The sequence below is a fragment of the Herpailurus yagouaroundi genome, unplaced genomic scaffold (assembly GCF_014898765.1).
Source record: "Herpailurus yagouaroundi ecotype Mexico unplaced genomic scaffold, PumYag 197, whole genome shotgun sequence".
Classification (NCBI taxonomy): Eukaryota; Metazoa; Chordata; class Mammalia; order Carnivora; family Felidae; genus Herpailurus; species Herpailurus yagouaroundi.
Genome location: NW_024412428.1, coordinates 17625854 through 17644295, shown reverse-complemented (window position 1 = coordinate 17644295; position 18442 = coordinate 17625854). Strand labels below are relative to the sequence as shown.

Below are 18442 nucleotides of genomic sequence, written 5' to 3'. Positions count from 1 at the left end.
ACTTACAAGCACAACTGTACAGGAGTAACTTGCGTGAATAGTGAGTGACTGGAACGCAGGGAGCCAAAAGCAGGTTAAGCTCTCTTACGGTCACGCACAGGCACGTGCGCGCGCACGCAAACACACACACGCACACACGCACGCACACGCGGGAAAGAAAACACCTGAGAAATGGACCATACTTCCCCTAATGACTGCCGGGGACTGACCGTGGACTCCTTCCAGCAAATGGCAGGATGAGCAATGAGGTTCTTCCTCGGGCTTGGAAGCATTTTGGTCAAAGGAATGGAAGGGCTGAGCCTGTTGCGCTGACTCCCACAGGAAGTGGTGGGCCGAGAGCGCAGCTACAGGCTTTCCTGTGCGGCGTAAATTGGCCCAGTTTGCGCAAAACATTCTTATCTGATGAAGGACTGGAAGTGTGAGTGCGTGCTCGAATGTTGGAAATACTGCCGGGTCTCTGCTTCGCTGCTCCCTTGGTTTTCTTTCTCTGCTGTCCCTTCTTTGTCTTTGGCCATCACGCTGCGCTCCTGGTGCTTTTCTAGCTTCTCACATGGTTTTGATTAGGAAGGACAAATGTAACCGAGAACAGAAATGCTCCTAGTTTTTCTCATGTTCTTTCAGATGAATGTGCTTAAGTGTTAATCTTAAGTGTTGTAGGCTTGGGGATCAGGAATGTGTATGTATGTAGACACATACATATCTCAACCTAAAAGGGTCCCATTTTTATCCTCGCTGTCTTGGAAAAAGAAGTATTAATATGGCACAACCAAACGAGGCTTGGCTAAAAACTATTCTTGGGGCACTTGGGTGGCTCAGTCGGTTAAATGTCTGACTTTGGCTCAGGTCATGATCTCACGGTTTATGCATTTGAGCCCTGAGTCAGGCTCTGTGCTGACAGCTCAGAGCCTGGAGCCTGCTTCAGATTCTGTGTCTCCTTCTCTCTCTCTGTGCCCCTTGCCCCCGCCCCCCCCCCCCCATCTCTCTCCCTCTCTCTCAAAAATAAAATCAACATTTAAAAAAACGACTCATAAACTGAACTGGCAATCAGATGTTTTGATTTTCAGTCCTGGCTCAGCATCTAGGTAGCTGTGTGGCCTTGGAGAATTTATCTGAAGTTCCTGGTGTTGGTTTTGTCCTCTCTAAACATGACAGGGTTGGATTAGGTACTCTTCCAGGTGCCTCCCCGGAGATTTTGATTATCTGTGTCAGGTGCATTGGTACTAACTTCATGAGATAAGCCAAAATGAGACTCCTTACCTACGCAGGAAAATGAAGGGGGAAAAAAATCCAAGTCCTTGTATTTGTTTCCCTGATGAAATTAAAAATGATCAGAAAATAAAGTCCATTGCAATTTATCCACACCACTTTATTAATGACCTAGATGTAGCAGGAGCACAGAATTCAGAGCTATGCACAATCCCAGACATCTAGAAAGCATACAGTAAATGTTTCCTGGAGGATATCCTGCTCGAGGTGCCGACAAAGTGGCATAACCCAGCGGCGAGAGCCCCAAATTTATAAAACTGAGCCTCAAGTCTCTGCCCCCCCACCTACCCGTCGTTGCATGCTTTAGAACTAGCCATTGGCCTTCTCCAAGCCTCGGTTTCCTCAACTGCAAAATGGGACAAACATTGGCAGTTCAGATTTGGGGGGAGAAACAAATGATATAACGTGTAGGAAAATGATTAACAGTGTATAGAATACTTGGAAATATTGTGGCACCTAATCAAAGGTATGTTACATAGGCCTTAGGCCGTAAGTTAAGGAAGTCGGTCTCTGTGGTCTATGATGTGCCTTCCAGCTTTGAACATCCTTTACTCCGTGACTTGGCGGGGCTTCTGTCCCAGGCTGCAGATGTAACTGACACCTGCTGTGTCTGGAAGTTTGGAGAGAGAGGCTGGGAGGTTCCTGTAACTTCACCCCTGGACCTGCCTTGCATGATGTGGCTCCTCCTTCAGAGACATCAATGGGCCTATCGATTCATCTTGTTAACCTTTAACTGCTGCTAAGACATTCCACCCTGGGGCTCCCTGTGCTGTTATCATCAAAAACACTCTAGACCCAAAAGGCAAGCCGCTTGCCCTTACATCAGTGTTTATGCTTGTAATCTAAAGGAGGAGAAAAACATGTCCGTAGTCGGTAGGAAAAGAGGTCAAGTAATGTACTTTTCCGCTTCAATTGAGTATTTCTTGCTTTGGTTTTCCCATTTACTGAAAATGAGTGAATGGCTAGTAGGAATATCCTAAACTCACAATGAAGTGGTTGTGAGAAATGATTGTTGTAAGAGTCACCTGAAAATCTAAGCTACATATTGTGAAAGTGGGTTTATTGTTGTGAAGTGTAAGGGAAGTGTCTTTACCAGAAGGATGTGGGCTCACAGCTCTCTCACCTTCGGAAGACCTGGGCTCTCCTCCAGCCCGGCTGTCAAGACACCTCGGAGTGCTCCCTGGACTGTGAGCGTTCCCACGGAGCAGGTTGTTGCACAGAAGGTGTGAAAGAGGGCAATTCTCCAGGCTTTAAGAAATGAAGAATAAAAGCTCAGAGGAATTGATCAAGGAACAAAAACCTCAGTTTTACGATGAAAACATCCTTCGAGGTTTGTGATACTCATTTTTGTATTTTGGGATCAGTTTTTACTCACTGTTCTCTCTCGCTTATCCCAAAATGACTGTCAATGTGATTATTCATCACCCATGCGTCTGCATATCACCAGTGTGGCAAGGGGTGTCTTTGCTATTTTTAGACACGATGGTTATACAAGCAAAAAGGGCACATTCCTCTTCCATTCTGCGGAATGCCGGCCACCCCCTGGCATGGGGACCGTTCTGAAGCAGCCTTTTCCTTCTGGCTATACAAAGGCTTTCTTTGACAGGGGAGTGTGCAGTGGGTTGAGGGAAAGTGGAGAATAAAGGAAAGATATTTCCAGATTTGAACTTGAACAAAAGTTACTGCTGACAGCCGAGTTCACTAATGGTCAGAACTGAGAAACGCAGGCAGCCATGGCATGACTGGGGGCTGGGGACCAGCACTCTCTGCAGGCAGGGACAACGTCTCTGACCGCTCACAAGGGTGGGACGTAGTTTGAAAAAATCCCAGAGGGCAGAAGTGATCTTTGGGGATTTGCCAGCCTTTGGTTTAAAGGCTTAGTAAATATTTTGGCAGGGAAGGGATCATAACACGGGGTTCTAATTAGCACGAGCGAGCTTTTCCCTCACCCTTGTTGCTGGTGATCAGGGATACCTGGCTTTGGGGGCTCCCTGCTAACCCGCTGCCTCCCCTTACCTTCCCGTCCCACCCCACCCCCCGCCCCCCGCCCTCAGAAGTTATCTGAAGAACCTGAACTACCTCAACCTGGAGGCAGGGCTGAAAAGAGGTCACCGATGCCTTTGCCCGTGACCTACTTGCACCCTCGACCTTCAGAGATGAGAACCCGATAGGCCGCCCACACCCAGTGGCCTAGGATTCACTGGGCTGTCATTTTGGCTGGGAGACAGGACAGCTTCTGGCAAACTTAATAAGCAGATTTTCTCAGTGATAGGAAAATTCTTGCTTAATGCAGGCAGCTCTATTTCCCGTGGTTAAAGTATTCAACCTACAGAAGATAGCAGAAGTCACCTGACCTGGCGTGAAATACAAACGAACGTGGTCTCGATCTTTAGTTTCCCCCTCCCACCTTTTTTAAAGCTTCCATTTTCTTCTGGGAGGTGGGCTTTATCTTTACTAGGCCGGGCTCACGTAAGATAAGTTGGAATTAGGGAACTGGTATAATACTTAACCTGCTTCTAGACAGCAGCCAGCATCAGCATCAAGCAGAGCACTGAAGTGCTTTAATCGCTTGAACAACACTGAGTGCTTCTCCTGTTACTGTCACTCTTACGATCTCTATGCATGTCACCAGTAGCAGAGAAGGGACGTCGTCAAACTCTCAGAGGGCAGAGGGCAGAGGGCAGTAAACGGAACCTAAGTAAAAACTAGTTCACACGCTAGCATCTGCTCCCCAGACGTCTCCAATCTCGAAGTCTGAGGAAAACCCAGGCTGCCGGGCTAAGCGAATGCCCCTTCACCTCCGACTGTCACAAAAATCGGATCCTTCCGCTCTTCTACTCTCTTCCACTTCCCAGTCTGGAAATGTCACTTACAGAGGGGGGACTCCCGGGGCGCCTGGGTGGCTCAGTCGGTTGAGCGTCCGACTTCGGCTCAGGTCATGATCTCAAAGTTCGTGAGTTCGAGCCCCGCGTCGGGCTCTGTGCAGACAGCTCGGAGCCTGGAGCCTGCTTCGGATTCTGTGTCTCCCTTTCTCTCTCTGCCCCTGCCCAGCTTGCACTCTGTCTTTCCCTCGCTCAAAAATAAATAAACATTAAATCTTTTTTTTGTTTTGTTTTGTTTACAAAGAGGGTCTCCTGGCCCAACAGGTACACTGCCTCCCCAGCCACTGTGGTGCTAAAAGGTAACAGGTTGGAAAGTGATTGTCAAAGTTTAAGATGCACAAAGTCTGAAGTCTGCAGAAGCGTATTTTTCAGTTTTGCTACAAAAGGGATAAATCTCAAAAGAGCTCTTTTCTTGTAACAGTCCAAGTAAACAAATGTCGCAGGCATTTTTACAATTTAGCAAGTCTGCATTTCATCAATTTGCTGGGAAATTAAACAATATACCTATTAAAACTCATTAAAAAAAACTGGAAACTCTAATTCTGACTTTTATTTATAACTCAAGTTCAGTGAGTTGGCACCAATGTTTTAGAGAGACAGAGTATGACTCTGAGTCAAGACCAAATTGATCCCAGCTTTCTCAATTTGCGAACTTCCTTTTTGTTTTCTGTTGCTTCTACAGCCGCTGTGATGCTGTTCCATTATGAGGCGGCTGGTCCCATATGAACCATTCCTGCCCCGGACAGACTAGGAAAGGGAAGCGATAACATCCAGCCGTCCGAAATCAGTCTTGGAGTGAATTGGGCCGGGCCCCCGTTTCGGCAACGAATGTTAACACGCGATCAAAATCGTCGCACTTTGTTACCAGTGGGGATGGGGACAGTCATGAAGAGCCCAAAGGCCATTTTACTAAGCCCATCAGCTGGGTAGTGACTTTTGCAAATCAGCTCTTGGTACCTTCATTTTGATCCTCCTTAGATGCAGAAGCAAAAACCACAAACCACAGTAGAAATGCTTTACGCTTTGTAACATGAGAAGCTAGAACATACATACTGACTCTACTCCTTACTGTAAATATATGATTTTGACAAATTACTTCAGTTTTTGAAGAACAAACCTCAGTTTCTTTCTATGTAAGAGGGATGCAATAATATCATATTACATATGTTAGGGTGTTGCCTTGGGGATTCAAAACATTATTAAATGCCTAATGTAGAGCTTCGCACATAGCACATCCCAAAGAAAGCGAGCCGCCATTGTTACTTTGTCAAGTGTTTTTTCTGTCTCAGATGAGATGATCGTGTGGGCAGTTTTTCCTTCGTTTTGTTGATGCGGTGTCCTACAGTGATTCATTCTTGTGCGTAGAATCATCCTTGCCTTCCAGGAGTAAAACCCACTTGGCCATGGCGTATAGTCTTTTAACATACTACTGTTGAGTTCAGTTTCCTAGTATTTTGTTGAGTATTTTTGCATCCATCTTTATAAAAGGATATTGATTCTATAGTTTCTTTTCTTGTAACCTCTTTGCTGGGTCTGCTGTCAGGGTAATGATGGCTTGATAGCATGAATTAGGAAATGGTATCGCCTTCAATTTTGGGGAAGAGTTGAAAATTCGTGTTATTTATTTATTTATTTTTAATGTTGGCAGTCTTCTTCGGTGAAAGCATCTAGCCCATGACTTCTCTTTGTTGGGAGGCTTTGAATATCGATTCGTCTCCTTAGGAGTTGTAAATCTATTCATATTTTCTATTTGGTAGATTCAGTTTGGGTAGATGTGCATTTCTAGGAATTTGTCCATTTTGTTCAGTTTATCCAGTTTGTTGGCATACAGATGTTCATAACATTCTCTTTGATGTCTGCTTTTAGTTATCGGAGTCTTTGCTCTTTTTCCTTCACTTATCTAGCTACAGGTTTGTCAGTGTTGTTGATTGTTGCAAAGAACCAATTTCGGTTTTACTGTTTTTTTCTATATTGTTTTTCTATTCTCTATTTTGCTCTGCTTCAATTTTGCTTCCTTCCCTCCTTTTGTTAGCTTTGGGTTTAGTTTGCTTTCTCTTTTTCTAGTTCCATAAAGAGTAAGTCTAGGTTACTGATCTGAGATGTTTCTCTTTTTTAAATGCAGGCATTTAAGCTACAACTGTCCCTCTTAGCACTGCTTGTCTGTATCCCATCAGTTTTTGTGTGCTGTGTTTTTAGTTTCCTTTCTATTTGTCTCCAGGTATTTTCTAATCTCCCCGTGATTTCTTCTTTGATTCATTGGTTACTTAAGAGTATGTTGTTTAATTTCTGCATATTTGTGGGTTTTCCGGTTTTCCTTCTGTTACTGATTCCTGGTTTCATTCCACTGTGATCAGAAAAGAAACTTCATATGATTTCAATCTTCTACAATGCATTTACGATTTGTTTTGTGGTCTAACACACAGTCTACTCTGGGGAGTGTTTCACGTCCGATTGAGAAAACTGTGTATTCTGCTGTTGTTGGGTAGAGTGTTTTGTATATGTCTGATAGATCCAGTCGGTCTGTAGTGCTGTTCAAGTCCACAGTCGCCTTTTTGATCTTTCTGGCTGGTTGTTCTGGTCATCTTTGAAAGTCTCCTACTATTATCTTAGAGCTGTTCCCCTTTAAATTCTGCTAATGTTGCTTGATATATTTTAGAGCTCTGATAATATGTATATCATATATTTTTATAATTTTGATCTCTTCTTGGTGAAGTGACTCTTTCATCGATATATACCCTTGTCTCTTGTAATATTTTTTTTACTCAAAGTCTGTCTGGTTAATATTAGGATAGCCACCTCAGCTCTCTTTTGGTTACTAATTGCGTGTACGATCTTTTGCGTCATTTAACTTCCACCCTAAATCTGAATTTAGAGCTAAAGTAAGTCTCATGTCCACAGCATATTGTTCAGTTTTTAAAAATCTATCCTGCCAACCAGTGCCTTTTGATTGGAGTGTTTAGTCCATTTGCGTTTGAAGTAATCATTGCTAAGGAAGGACCTTCTTTTGCCACTTTGTTGTTTTCTGTATGTCTTATATCATTTTCTGTCCCTTATGTCCCCCATTACTGCCTCTTTTTGTGTTTACTTTTTGTAGTGATATGTTTTGATTCCCTTTTCATTTCCTTCCATGTATATTCTATAGATGTTCTCTTTATTATTACCATGGTGATTACATATAATCTTTTAAAGTTATAACAATCTAATTTGACTTGAAACAAACTTAATTTCAGTTGCATAAAAAACCCTTCTCCTATAATAGTTCCATCACTCTTGTGTTGTTGATGTCACAAATTACATCTTTACACATTATATACCCGTTTACATAGATTTATAATTATGTTCTATGCATTTGTCTCACACACCCTGAAGTAGAGTTAAATTCAAAGTAGAGTTAAATCCAAAATTATAGAGGATTAAAAATTTTTCAGTCTCACCCTTTGATTTCAGGAAAGGGAAATGGGCTGGAGGTCGAATGAATGTCCAATGATTTCGTCAATCATGCCTATGTAAATGAAGCCTCCATAAAAACCCAAAGGATGGATTCAGAGAACTTCTGGGTTAGTGACGTTGTGGAGGTGTCTAGAGAGGATGGAATGGGTCCTATGCATCTTCCATCTGGCTGTTCTTGAGTTTTACCTTTTTATAATAAACCAGTAATCTAGAAAGTAAAATGTGTCTCTAAGTTCTTTTAGCCACAGTAACAACTTAATGAAACCCAAGGAGGGGATCATGGGAACATCTGATCTCTAGCCAGTCCATCAGAAGCATAGGTGACAACCTGGACTTGGGAATGACAGCTGAAGTAGGGGAGTCAAAAGGGGGGCAGTTTTGCAGGACTGAGCCTTTAACATATTGGACCTGACAGTCTTAGAATTGAATTCATTGCTTGGTAGCATTTGCAAAAAATAATCTTCCAAGAAAGACTTCCTTTAACATTCTCTGTAGAACAAGTTTTGTAGTAATGAACTCTCTCAGCTTTTGTTTTTCTGGAAAGTCTTAATTTCTCTATCACTTTTGAAGGATAGTTTCTGGATAGAGAATTCTCATTTTAAGTTTTTTGTTTTTTTGGTTTTTGTTTTTTCCCCAGCATGTATTAAATATATCATCCCACTGCTTTCTGGTCTGCAAGAGTGCTGCTGAGAAACTGGAGAATAATCTATTAAGGATCATTTGTCTATGATGAGTTGCTTCACTCTTGTTGACTTCAAGATTCCCTTTGACTTTGGCTTTTGACAGTTTGATTATGTGTCTTGATGTGAATCTCTTTTGGTTATCCTAAAGTACGTTGAGCTTCTTGGATTTGTATATTCATGTATTTCATGAAATTCAGGATGTTTTCAGCCGTTATTTCCTCAAATAAGTCTCTGCTACTTTCTTTCTCTTCTGGAATTCCCATAATTTATATACAGACATATTCTTTTTGCTTGTTTATTGCACTTCACTTTATTTTGCTTCGCAGATACTGCACTTTTTATAAATCAAAGGTTTGTGGCAACCCTGCATTGAGCAAGTCTATTGGCACCATTTTCCTAATAGTATTTACACACCTCGTGTCTCTGTCACATTTTGATGATTCTCACACTTTTGGTAATTCAAACTTTTTCATTATTATTATATTTGTTATGATTATCTGCAATCAGTAATCTGTGATGTTACTGTTTGTGAGTTTTGACGTGCCACACCACACGTGTGTGTTCTGACTACAGATAAGGTAGAAACAGCAAGAGAACTAGAATTAGAAGTAGAACCTGAAGATGTGACTGCATCGCTGCAATCTCATAATAAAACTTTAGCAAATGAGGGGGTGCTTCTCATGGCCGCTCAAAGAAAATGGTTTCTTGGGATGGAATCTATTCCTGGTGAGATGCCGTGAAGACTGTTAAAATGACAACAAAAGCTTTAGAATTTTACACCAATTTATTTGGCAAAGCAGTGGCAGGACTTGAGGGGAATGACTCCAATTTTGGAAAAAGTTCTGATGTGAGCAAAATGCTATTAAACAACATTGTGTGCCACAGAGAAATCATTCATGAAGAGTCCATTAATGGCTAACTTCATTGTTGCTTGATTTTTTTTTTAAATTAAAAAAAATTTTTTTTTCAACGTTTATTTATTTTTGGGACAGAGAGAGACAGAGCATGAACGGGGGAGGGGCAGAGAGAGAGGGAGACACAGAATCGGAAACAGGCTCCAGGCTCTGAGCCATCAGCCCAGAGCCTGACGCGGGGCTCGAACTCCTGGACCGCGAGATCGTGACCTGGCTGAAGTCGGACGCTTAACCGACTGAGCCACCCAGGCGCCCCACCGATATTGGTCTTCTTGATGGCATCCCGTAAGTTCCTTAGATTCAGTTCGCTTTCTTTATCTTTTTCTTCTGCACCCCAGACTTGAGAATTTCAGATGTCCTATTTTCAAATTCCGTTGTGTTTTTTTTCTCTCTTGCTTGTCCATCTCTGCTGTTGCAACCCACTGGTGGAATTTCCACTTCAGTTATTGCACTTTTTCACTTTAGCAATTCTGTTTATTTCCCTTTTATAAGTCTTATATCTTTGTCGATATTCTCATCATTTTTATATATTATGTTCCTGATTTCCTTTAGTTCTTTGTCCATGTTTTCCCCTAGCTTTTTGAGCATATTTTAAAAAGTTGTTTTAGGGGGCACTTGGGTAGCTCAGTCGATTAAGCATCTGACTCTTGATATAGGCTCAGGTCATGATCTCATCATTGTTCATGGGATCGAGCCACCTGTCAGACTCTGCACTGACAGCAGCGTCCCTCCTGCTCACACATGCTCTTCTCTAAATAAATAAATAAATAAGTTGTTTTAGTCATTGTTTGGTAAGTCCATGGTCAGCTTTCTTGGGAACAGATTCTGTTAAATTAAAGGAACTTGTCCCTTCAATAAGCCGTATTTTCCTGGGTTTGTTGTTGTCGTCCTCATTGAAAATTGGGCGTTACGTTATTATAACATGGTGATTCTGGAAATCAGATTTCTCCCTTTCCCTGGAGCTTGCTTTTTTTGATTATTAGAAACTGTGATCGCCACATTTGTTTTGTGACTTTTCCAGACTATTTTTGCAAAGTCTATTCCTTGCCGTATGTGTTCATTGAAGTCTCTGTTACTTTAGTTTGTGTTGAGCTAACACAGTTTGATAGAGATTTTCTTGAATACCAAGAGCTCAAAGAGACAAAAACACCGAGATAGAGATAGAGATAAAGAGATGATAGAGAAAGAGAGAGATAGAGATAAAGATAGAGATAGAGATGGAGATAGAAATAGAGGTAGAGCTAGAAGTACCTGTGGGGGGTGGGGGGTTGAGGGGGCATTCCCCGCTCACGGCCTTGGCAGATGGGCTCTATGCAGGGTTACCGTTCCCTCGGTTAGTCTTGCTCTGAACCTAGGGTTCAGCTTAGGTGAAAGTTAAAGTCTTCTCAGACTTTTGTGAGCATACGTCTTACCTGGGTAGGCATGGGGCTTTCTAGATTCCCTTATAGAAATAACTGCTTTTGAATCTCTTGGTTTCCCAGAGAGTCTTACCCCACTCTGTCCTCCAGGCCTTAGATGGTCCCTTGTATGTCTCCGGTGGGAATCTGTTACGTCAGGTGTGTACAGGTGGGTTTTCCCTGGTTGCTTTTATGAGCAAAGCCTGAAGCTCTTCTGGCCTGTGTTCTGAGTTAGGCGAGAAAGAGAGAGCAAGTCAGTCCTTCAGGAATCCCCCAGCCGAGTTAGAACAGATGTACACAGTAATTTGCAGATAAGGTCTGCTCTCTCCCTCTGATTTAAAGAGTAGAACTGGGACCTGAATTTGCCACCACTTGAATCTAAGGCTGTTGCCATTTGGGCAAGGGTTTTTTGAGTGTTTTTTCCCCCATGATTGTACGGAAGAATATGAGCTTGGAGCTTCGGAGTCCAACATCTCCCTGATGTCCATCCCATCACTATAATTTTCTGCCGATTTACTGCATGCCAAAACTGCACTGAGAAGGTTATCTTCTCTCTGCCCTGCCGATACACCCCCCACCTTTCCCTGTCCTAGTCTGTGTCCGGCAGGCTGATCTGCACAAACCGTATCAATGAGCTCCCAGCCCCAGTGGGAGGAAAGGGAGGCGATGCATTTAATTCCCTTTCTGCAGTGGACACAATTTGGCCACATCTTTCCATCCAGTGTCACAGCTCTCTTCCAGTGACCCTCTCCCAATAAAAACCAACCCTGAGATCTGTAACTGGCACATTTCTCTTCAGACCTGGGCGTGATGAAGTGCTTACCAGTCGCCATCACCTTCTGCTCTCGTAGTCCCAAGGTCCTTCACCATCCCTTGTGTGTGTCCCTAGATCGTTCCACACCTTTGTAACTTATTCTTTTATGAACATTCCTCACTTACTCAGTTTGGGAGTGCCATCTGTTTCCTGCTGGAACTCCAAGGGACACACTGCACCATTGGCTGCTATTTCTCTTTTAGAGAAATGCTTCTGATTTTGGAGAAATGTGCTCAGATACCAGCAGATTCTGGAAGGTACTTTGGGTCAAAAGATAAGAATTCACTTTCCTGAACAAATGTGTAATATTCAGGAGAACGATACTCAGCTTGGGGTTCAGAAAATGTGTCTTATTAAACACACAGCCTTGGTCCTGTAATCTGAGATGTGAAAACAAACTTATGGTCCCATTTCTACAAGGCAAGGGCCCTAAAAGAAGACCGTCCTCCTTTGTGGGTGGGCGAAGCCATCTGCTGTCACGGAATCCTGTCCCAGGAGCCAGATCGCCTCACCTTCCCCCAAACTGACAAGTGCCAAGCTGGAAGTGCGAAGGGAGATATCGATTGTCTCCTGTGTCTAGAAAAGAGCTACGTATGAGGCAAGATCAATTACATTAATTGCTTCTTCTCTGACTCATTCTCCTCACTGTTGACAGGCCTTTCTTAAGCACAGACCCAGTGAAGCCATTTTCTCTGCCAAAGGCTCCAGTGGGTCTTGGACCACGGGACAAAGAATGACAAATGCTCAGCATGTGGGTGGCCGCTCCCACTCCTGGCTTGCAGGGCACACTTGTTCAATAAAGCTGCTTTCAGCAGGGGAAACTTTCCAGCGTGGCTCTCCAGGTAGCCAATACTTAGGCTGCTTTTCATTTCTAAGGTAGATGTATTGCCCCGCCTTGTCCTGGAAGATAAAATATATTCTAAATTCAGAAGCACAGCACTGCACAAGCTGGCCCCAGTCTTCCATTCTAGAGCCTTAACATTTTCCCTCTTACCCTTTTGGGCCAAACCATTAGCCTATTTTGCACTGTTCATAGCATATATGGGGTGTTGGAAATATCTGTCTGTCTAATATTGATACGGTCCTATAAATTGAGTTTTTCTTTAAACACACAAACATACACACAGAATTCAAGTCTGAGCCAAATACATTTAGAATATTGCAATAGCACCAGATAATGCTACAAAAATTAGTTTGTAGCATTTGCCCATACATTTATTTATGTATCTTTAAAGCGTGGAAAAAGCTTATTAGATGAAAAATTGGGAAATACATTCCTTATGGAGCAAAAGCAACATGTGCCAGCCCAGTGTGCTTGTCACTGACTCTTTCAGGCAGGTGGCCTGATGGCCTTGGCCTCCTCCCTGTAGAGCGGTCAACACGTTCACACGTGAGGTCAAATCTTTTCTTAGCTGTACTTCAGCCGTCCAGACTGGAGCTCATTGTTTCTGAGACAAGCCCCAAAGCAACTAACAAATTCCTGCTGTTCTCCCAAGTTGTCTCAATTTTACCTCTCCTGGGAAAAGCCGATGACATCATTTATCTGCTGACTTTTTTAAGGCGTGAGCTTATTTAACACCCATTTACTGAATTCACATTAGAATTTCAGCTTCAGTTTCTTAAATAGAAGAGGAAAACAAAAACAGGATCTTTACAATTGGAGTTAAAATTTTTATTTGTGTTAAGCATAAGAGACTCTTAAAAACTGAGAACAAACTGAGGGTTGATGGGGGGGTGGGAGGGAGGGGAGGGTGGGTAATGGGTATGGAGGAGGGCACCTTTTGGGATGAGCACTGGGTGTTGTATGGAAACCAATTTGACAATAAATTTCATATATTGAAAAATAAAATAAATAAATAAAAAAGCACCTACAAAAAAATTTTTTTTATTTGTGTTTACAGAAAAAAAAATCAATTCTAAAGATAGACAATGATGAGCAACTACTTATCCGTGCGATGGAGATCATGGCAGGTGGATGTTCAAATGATTTTCATGCTACCATTGTTCACTGGGAGACAGTGCTGTGTGTCAGGACCAGGCTGAAAGCTGGGGAAGAGGCAGAGGTCAGAGGAGGCCACGGCACATCCTCTCAGAGCACACAGGCCTGTGGGGACAGGCGACATGCGCACAAATTGCTGTCACCCGATTAATTTTAAACTTTACTCTTTAGATAATATTTTCAAGCTCCCTTTAGTGAGCACTTAGTGTGCGATGGGCAGTCATTGTTTTACCTATGTCACTCAATTCTCATGGCAATTCTATAGTGTAGGTATTATTCTTTCCACTTCAGAGGTGATGAAAACTAAGCTCATAAAATCTGGAAAATGTGAAGTTCAATTAGCTAATAAACCCATGCCGATAAGGAGCCAGAAATTAATGATTAAAGTTATATATTTTTTTGACAAACTCTGAAAATGTTGAAACGTAGGAACACAGCCAAGGTTACAAATGATCCTAAAACCAAATTGTCAGCTCCTGGATAATTCGAGATATTCCAAATATGTGGTCGTCGGTAGTTGACAACCCAAAAGATATCTATCTATATCTATATCTATCTATCTATCTATCTATATATATATATATTTTTTTTTTGGTTCAGAGTAATGTCTTTACCCAAATCTTTTTTAAACAAATAAACCCCCTGGAAAATATTTTCGAAGTCTTTTTTTAAGGCAGCAAAAATAAATTTAGACGCGGCAAAAAATCATTGTCAATTTTGATCTCGGCAGAAGATTTATCTTCACAAATAACCCAGGGTGGTATGTGGATGTGTGGCCAAAAGTGATAAGATTATAAAATATCAGCGAGAAACAGTCACAATAGTGGAGTCTGGGAGTGCAGATATTTTAGATTTGGCATATTTGGAATAGCTTTATTGTTATTATTGTTGTAACATATTCTGAAAGTGGAAACAGTGGGCGAGGACAGGATAATCCCATCGCTATGATGGCCTTTGGTTTCTCCATCACTTCCACGATGGGCACAAACTGTTTTCCAGTTACTTGCATTAAGACATTACAACTGTTAGAGTTTGGAGAAATACGCCTCTCTTTCCGCGAAACTTCTCTGGGTGCCATAGAATGGGTTTTCTTGAGATCCTTTCACATACTAGGGACTGGGGTTAGCTACGGAGTGGCACAGGGCTTGAGTCTTATACACGGTCTCGTTTGCATAGAGGCCAGAAGTGAGTAGAGTCGAAAAGAACTGGTGAACAAAACCTGAACTGGCTTCCAGTGGCTCCCTGCAGAGGCGCCCTGCACAAATGCCAAAAAGCAGAGTGGAGTCCAACTAGAAGATGGCCCGAGAGTTCCATGATTTTCTTCCATCAAGGAAACGGCAATAAAACTGGAAGCCACGGGCCAGAAGGCCCTGCAAAATGTCTGGGGAAAAGCAGATAATGAGGGGAACTTGACTTGCACATATTAATTCAATCAGCAGAAACTGGAGGTTTTAGTCCAGGGTTCCAGACCTATCGGAAAGAGCAATCTCTGTGAGCAGGTGTGTGCCTGTGCTTGTGAGCCTGGAGGGGCGGTGGGGGGGCGGGCGGAGGGGGGATGAATCTGGAAGGCGGGGACAGGGGTTCCAGTTTCTCCAGTGGCATAATGTAGTGTGTAAGCAAACTTGCTCCAGAAGTGGGCGTTGCAGATGCAAATACAAAAACTCTTAAACCAAGGGGGTGGGAGGGAGGGAAGCAATTGGTAGTTGTAATCTTGAAACAGGATTTATTTAACAGGATTTACCCAGTTTGTGTATGTATATATGTGGCCCATAGTGCAAAGAGACTAGAACATCAACTGGAAGCAAATTCAAAAATTCGAGTTCTACCACCAGCTGCGTGGCCAGGAGCATTTTGCTTCACTTTTGTCAGCCTCAGTTTCCTCATCTGTAAAACAGAGATAGTCAACAAATCTAGTTTAGGGGCGCCTGGTGGCTCAGTCGGCTAAATGTCTGGCTCTTGGTTTTGGCCCAGGTTGATCTCTTGGTTTCGTGAGTTCAAGCCCGGGGTCAGTCTCTGCGTTGACAGCACAGAGCCTGCTTGGGATTTTCTCTCTCTTTGCCCCTCCCCTCCTCGCGCTGCTCTCAGTCTCTCTCAAAATAAATAAACTTAAAAAAAAAAAAAAAAAAGAATCCAGTTATAGATTTCTCGTAAGGACTGGAAGGACTGGAAGAAGGGATCAACATTGCCCGGTACTTGGTATTTCATCTCACTATATATTATAATGATCATCAAAGATCTACTTTGCGTATTTAAATAATAAAACTTGCCCTTAACTGTACATGATTTGCCAAAAAGTCATTGTCTCTCTGTCTTTTTCTCCATTCCCTCCCTAGCTATTTCCTGGCATTGAAGAATTTACGTGGAAAGTCAAGAGCGTCTCATTTCCTGGAACTAAAGTGAGTACGTCCCCTACTAGGTTCCTGCTCACACAGTCTCAGAAGACCCTCTCCCGAAATCCCACCAGACCTTCTCCCAGGATGACCTAAATGCAGACGGTCAGCTGGTACTCCAGGTTCCAATCAGGGAAAACAACCGTACAACCTTCTACGGTAGCTTCTAGAAGGCAGCCAGTGTCCTTATGAGCTTCTCTTTTCACGGCGCCTAGAACCCAGCTCTCGTGGCGAGTGTGAGTGTGGGTGAAGAGGGCCGGCAGCCGGGGAGGAAGGCGGGCTGGTGACAGCATTCTTCACCCGTGTGGTCAGAGTTCTTCCTGATCTGTGCAATCGCTTCTTGATGTTCCAGACACAGGCCAGGAAGGCAAAAAGGAAGTGCAAGACACCATCGCACCTAGATTCCAGAAAGCTTTCGTTCCTTTTGGATCAACTTGAGAGGATGCGCTAATAAACAGGGTTTCCAGAGATCCTGGGAAGCAGCCCGGAGACCGGAGCCGGGGCACCTGGCGGGAGCTTCAGCGCGCCTTCCTCCCTGGAACAGCACTGTCACTTGGCACCGTTGTCCTGGCAAGTCAGCCCCGTTCACAGTCCCTCTGATTGGTCAGCCCTGTCCTTCCAGATACGCCTTTCTGACATCTTGCCTCCACGGTGCTGCCTTGCCAGAGGGGGGGTTCTCACCTGGGCCGTCACAGGCTCCAGCCTTCAATCAGGATGCTCCCCAGGTATTTCCAAATCACCAGGAGGAACGTGGGCTGTGCTCCAGGCTGATTCCTCCCACCCTCCCTCCCGTTCTTTCCTCTCTCCCTTCCTGTCTTCTTTCCTTTCCTCTGTCCTTTCTACCTTCCTGCCCCTTATTTATTGACTTGCTGCTATATGCGGGGCACTAAGAGTTTGTTAATCACCTGGGGGTTAGGCTGAGCTCTTAGATTTGAAGATGAGGGAAACAGTGTTGAAAGCACCTAAAGGAGAAGAAAATTTATGGGGTGTGTGTTGCATAAATGCCCTTCGCTAATCAGAAAGATTGTGAAATGATTTGGACTTGAATAAGTCGACGAAGGGGGCAGAGGGGCAAACGGCAAAGCTCGGAGACAGTAGGTGCAGAAAGAGTGATAGCGCAAAACTGAATCCGCAGTGCATATCAAATGAATTTGTGCAGTGCTCCTCCTATTCATCCCGACCTGGGCCGGCGGCAAGGGGAACAGAGAGAAAAGTGGAAAAGATGCTCTGGGGAGGCGTCTTGCTTCGGAGCTGCTGACCGATACACTACGTGTGGATTCCCCGGGGATTTCCAGGCGGGTGGCTGTGGAACAGGCAGAGGTTTAGTGGTTTCCCAGGAAGGAATAAATTTCCTGCAGTGAATCACCCTGTGTCAAGGAGGATTTTTGTGACATCAGCTCCAAGCAGATCATCGAGGCTTTCCCACTCAAGAGGGCATTGGAGCATAACACCACCATGGCCCACACTTTATTTTTTCTTTCTTGTATTTTCCAAAGGGCCATTTGGACCAAAAGTGGCCTGTGGCCCCTGGAAACTCTGAGTAATGGCTTGGCATCTTAGGAATCTGTGTGTCGTACTTTCTGGAAGAGTCTGGAAAGGTCTAGTTCTGTCTGGAAAACAAAACTCATGGTTGTTAACGTGAAAGTGTAACCCTGCTTCTTCCTTTTCTTCTAGTAAATGCTGCAAACTTGAAATAAAATGAATTAGACCCTTTGGATATCCAGACATATCTCTTAAAATCACTTTGCTTCTAGTGATCTAATTATATCAACTTTGGATTTTGGATGCACAGTTGCAACGCTTTGCAAGTATTTTCAAATCCTCAATATTTTCCTTTTTTATTCCCACTTTTATTTTTTTCAGTGAAGGCTAACGTCTTCCAGCCGCAGGCTTGTGGGCCCAAGTTCATCTCCGTGACTGACCCCATAATATTTACTTACATCGTTCACAAAAATACCCTGCATGCCAAAAGCCGCTAGCTGCAGGAAAATGATAAAAATATAAAAATATTTAATCAGCCAGTGGGAATTCCCTTCCGCATTAATCAAAGGCTCTCTCAGAGGGCTCGCTGTGACCTTGGAAGGCCAGCAGCCCCAAGCCACACTGAAGGATACCAGCAGGAGGGAATGCCTGCTGGGAATCCACTCATCGGGGGCCCTTCATGTCTTCTGGAAAACACAGCCCGAAAAGAGGTTTTGGCTTCACTGTCAAGGAGCTCAGTGGCAGGTGTGTTGAGGCACCGTGTGGCTTTTCCATCGGGGTTTTTGTACCGTGTCGTGTCTCCTCCAGGGCCATCCCACCTGTGACACCTAGCCTGTTCCTCTCTCTCCCTACCTGCGGGGCTCAATCTGTTTCTCTCAAAGGGGCACTTTGAAGGCTTTCTTTTTCCCTTTCGATTTTTTTCTAGCTTTACTGAGACAGAGTCGGCGTATAACACTGTGTAAGTATAAGGAGTGCCATGCGATGATGTGATACACATACGTGTTGTGGAATGTTTACCACAATCAGGTTACGTTAACACACACTTCAGCTCAAGTATGTGGAGGGTTTTTTACTTTTGTTAAGTTTATTTATGTTGAGAGAGAGCGCGCAGGGGAGGGGCAGAGAGTGAGGGGGAGAGAGAGTGAGTCGCAAACGGGCTTCGTGC

General features: G+C 43.6%; 2 long non-coding RNA genes across 4 annotated transcripts; one reads left to right on the top strand and one right to left on the bottom strand.

Moving 5' to 3' along the window:
- Positions 1–1345: 1345 nt before the first annotated feature.
- Positions 1346–11531, bottom strand: LOC121012886 (uncharacterized). 2 transcript variants are annotated; one of them, XR_005782380.1, is made up of 3 exons: positions 11416–11531; positions 10687–10818; positions 1346–2514 (listed from the first exon to the last, which is right to left on the bottom strand). It is a non-coding gene; the product is annotated as an uncharacterized LOC121012886 (long non-coding RNA). The 2 variants fall into 2 exon arrangements; XR_005782379.1 differs by having other exon boundaries at positions 10687–11496.
- Positions 11532–14808: 3277 nt separating this feature from the next.
- Positions 14809–17512, top strand: LOC121012885 (uncharacterized). Of its 2 annotated transcripts, XR_005782378.1 has the most exons (3): positions 14809–14904; positions 15739–16031; positions 16148–17512. It is a non-coding gene; the product is annotated as an uncharacterized LOC121012885 (long non-coding RNA). The 2 variants fall into 2 exon arrangements; XR_005782377.1 differs by having other exon boundaries at positions 15739–17512.
- The last annotated feature ends 930 nt before the right edge of the window (positions 17513–18442 follow it).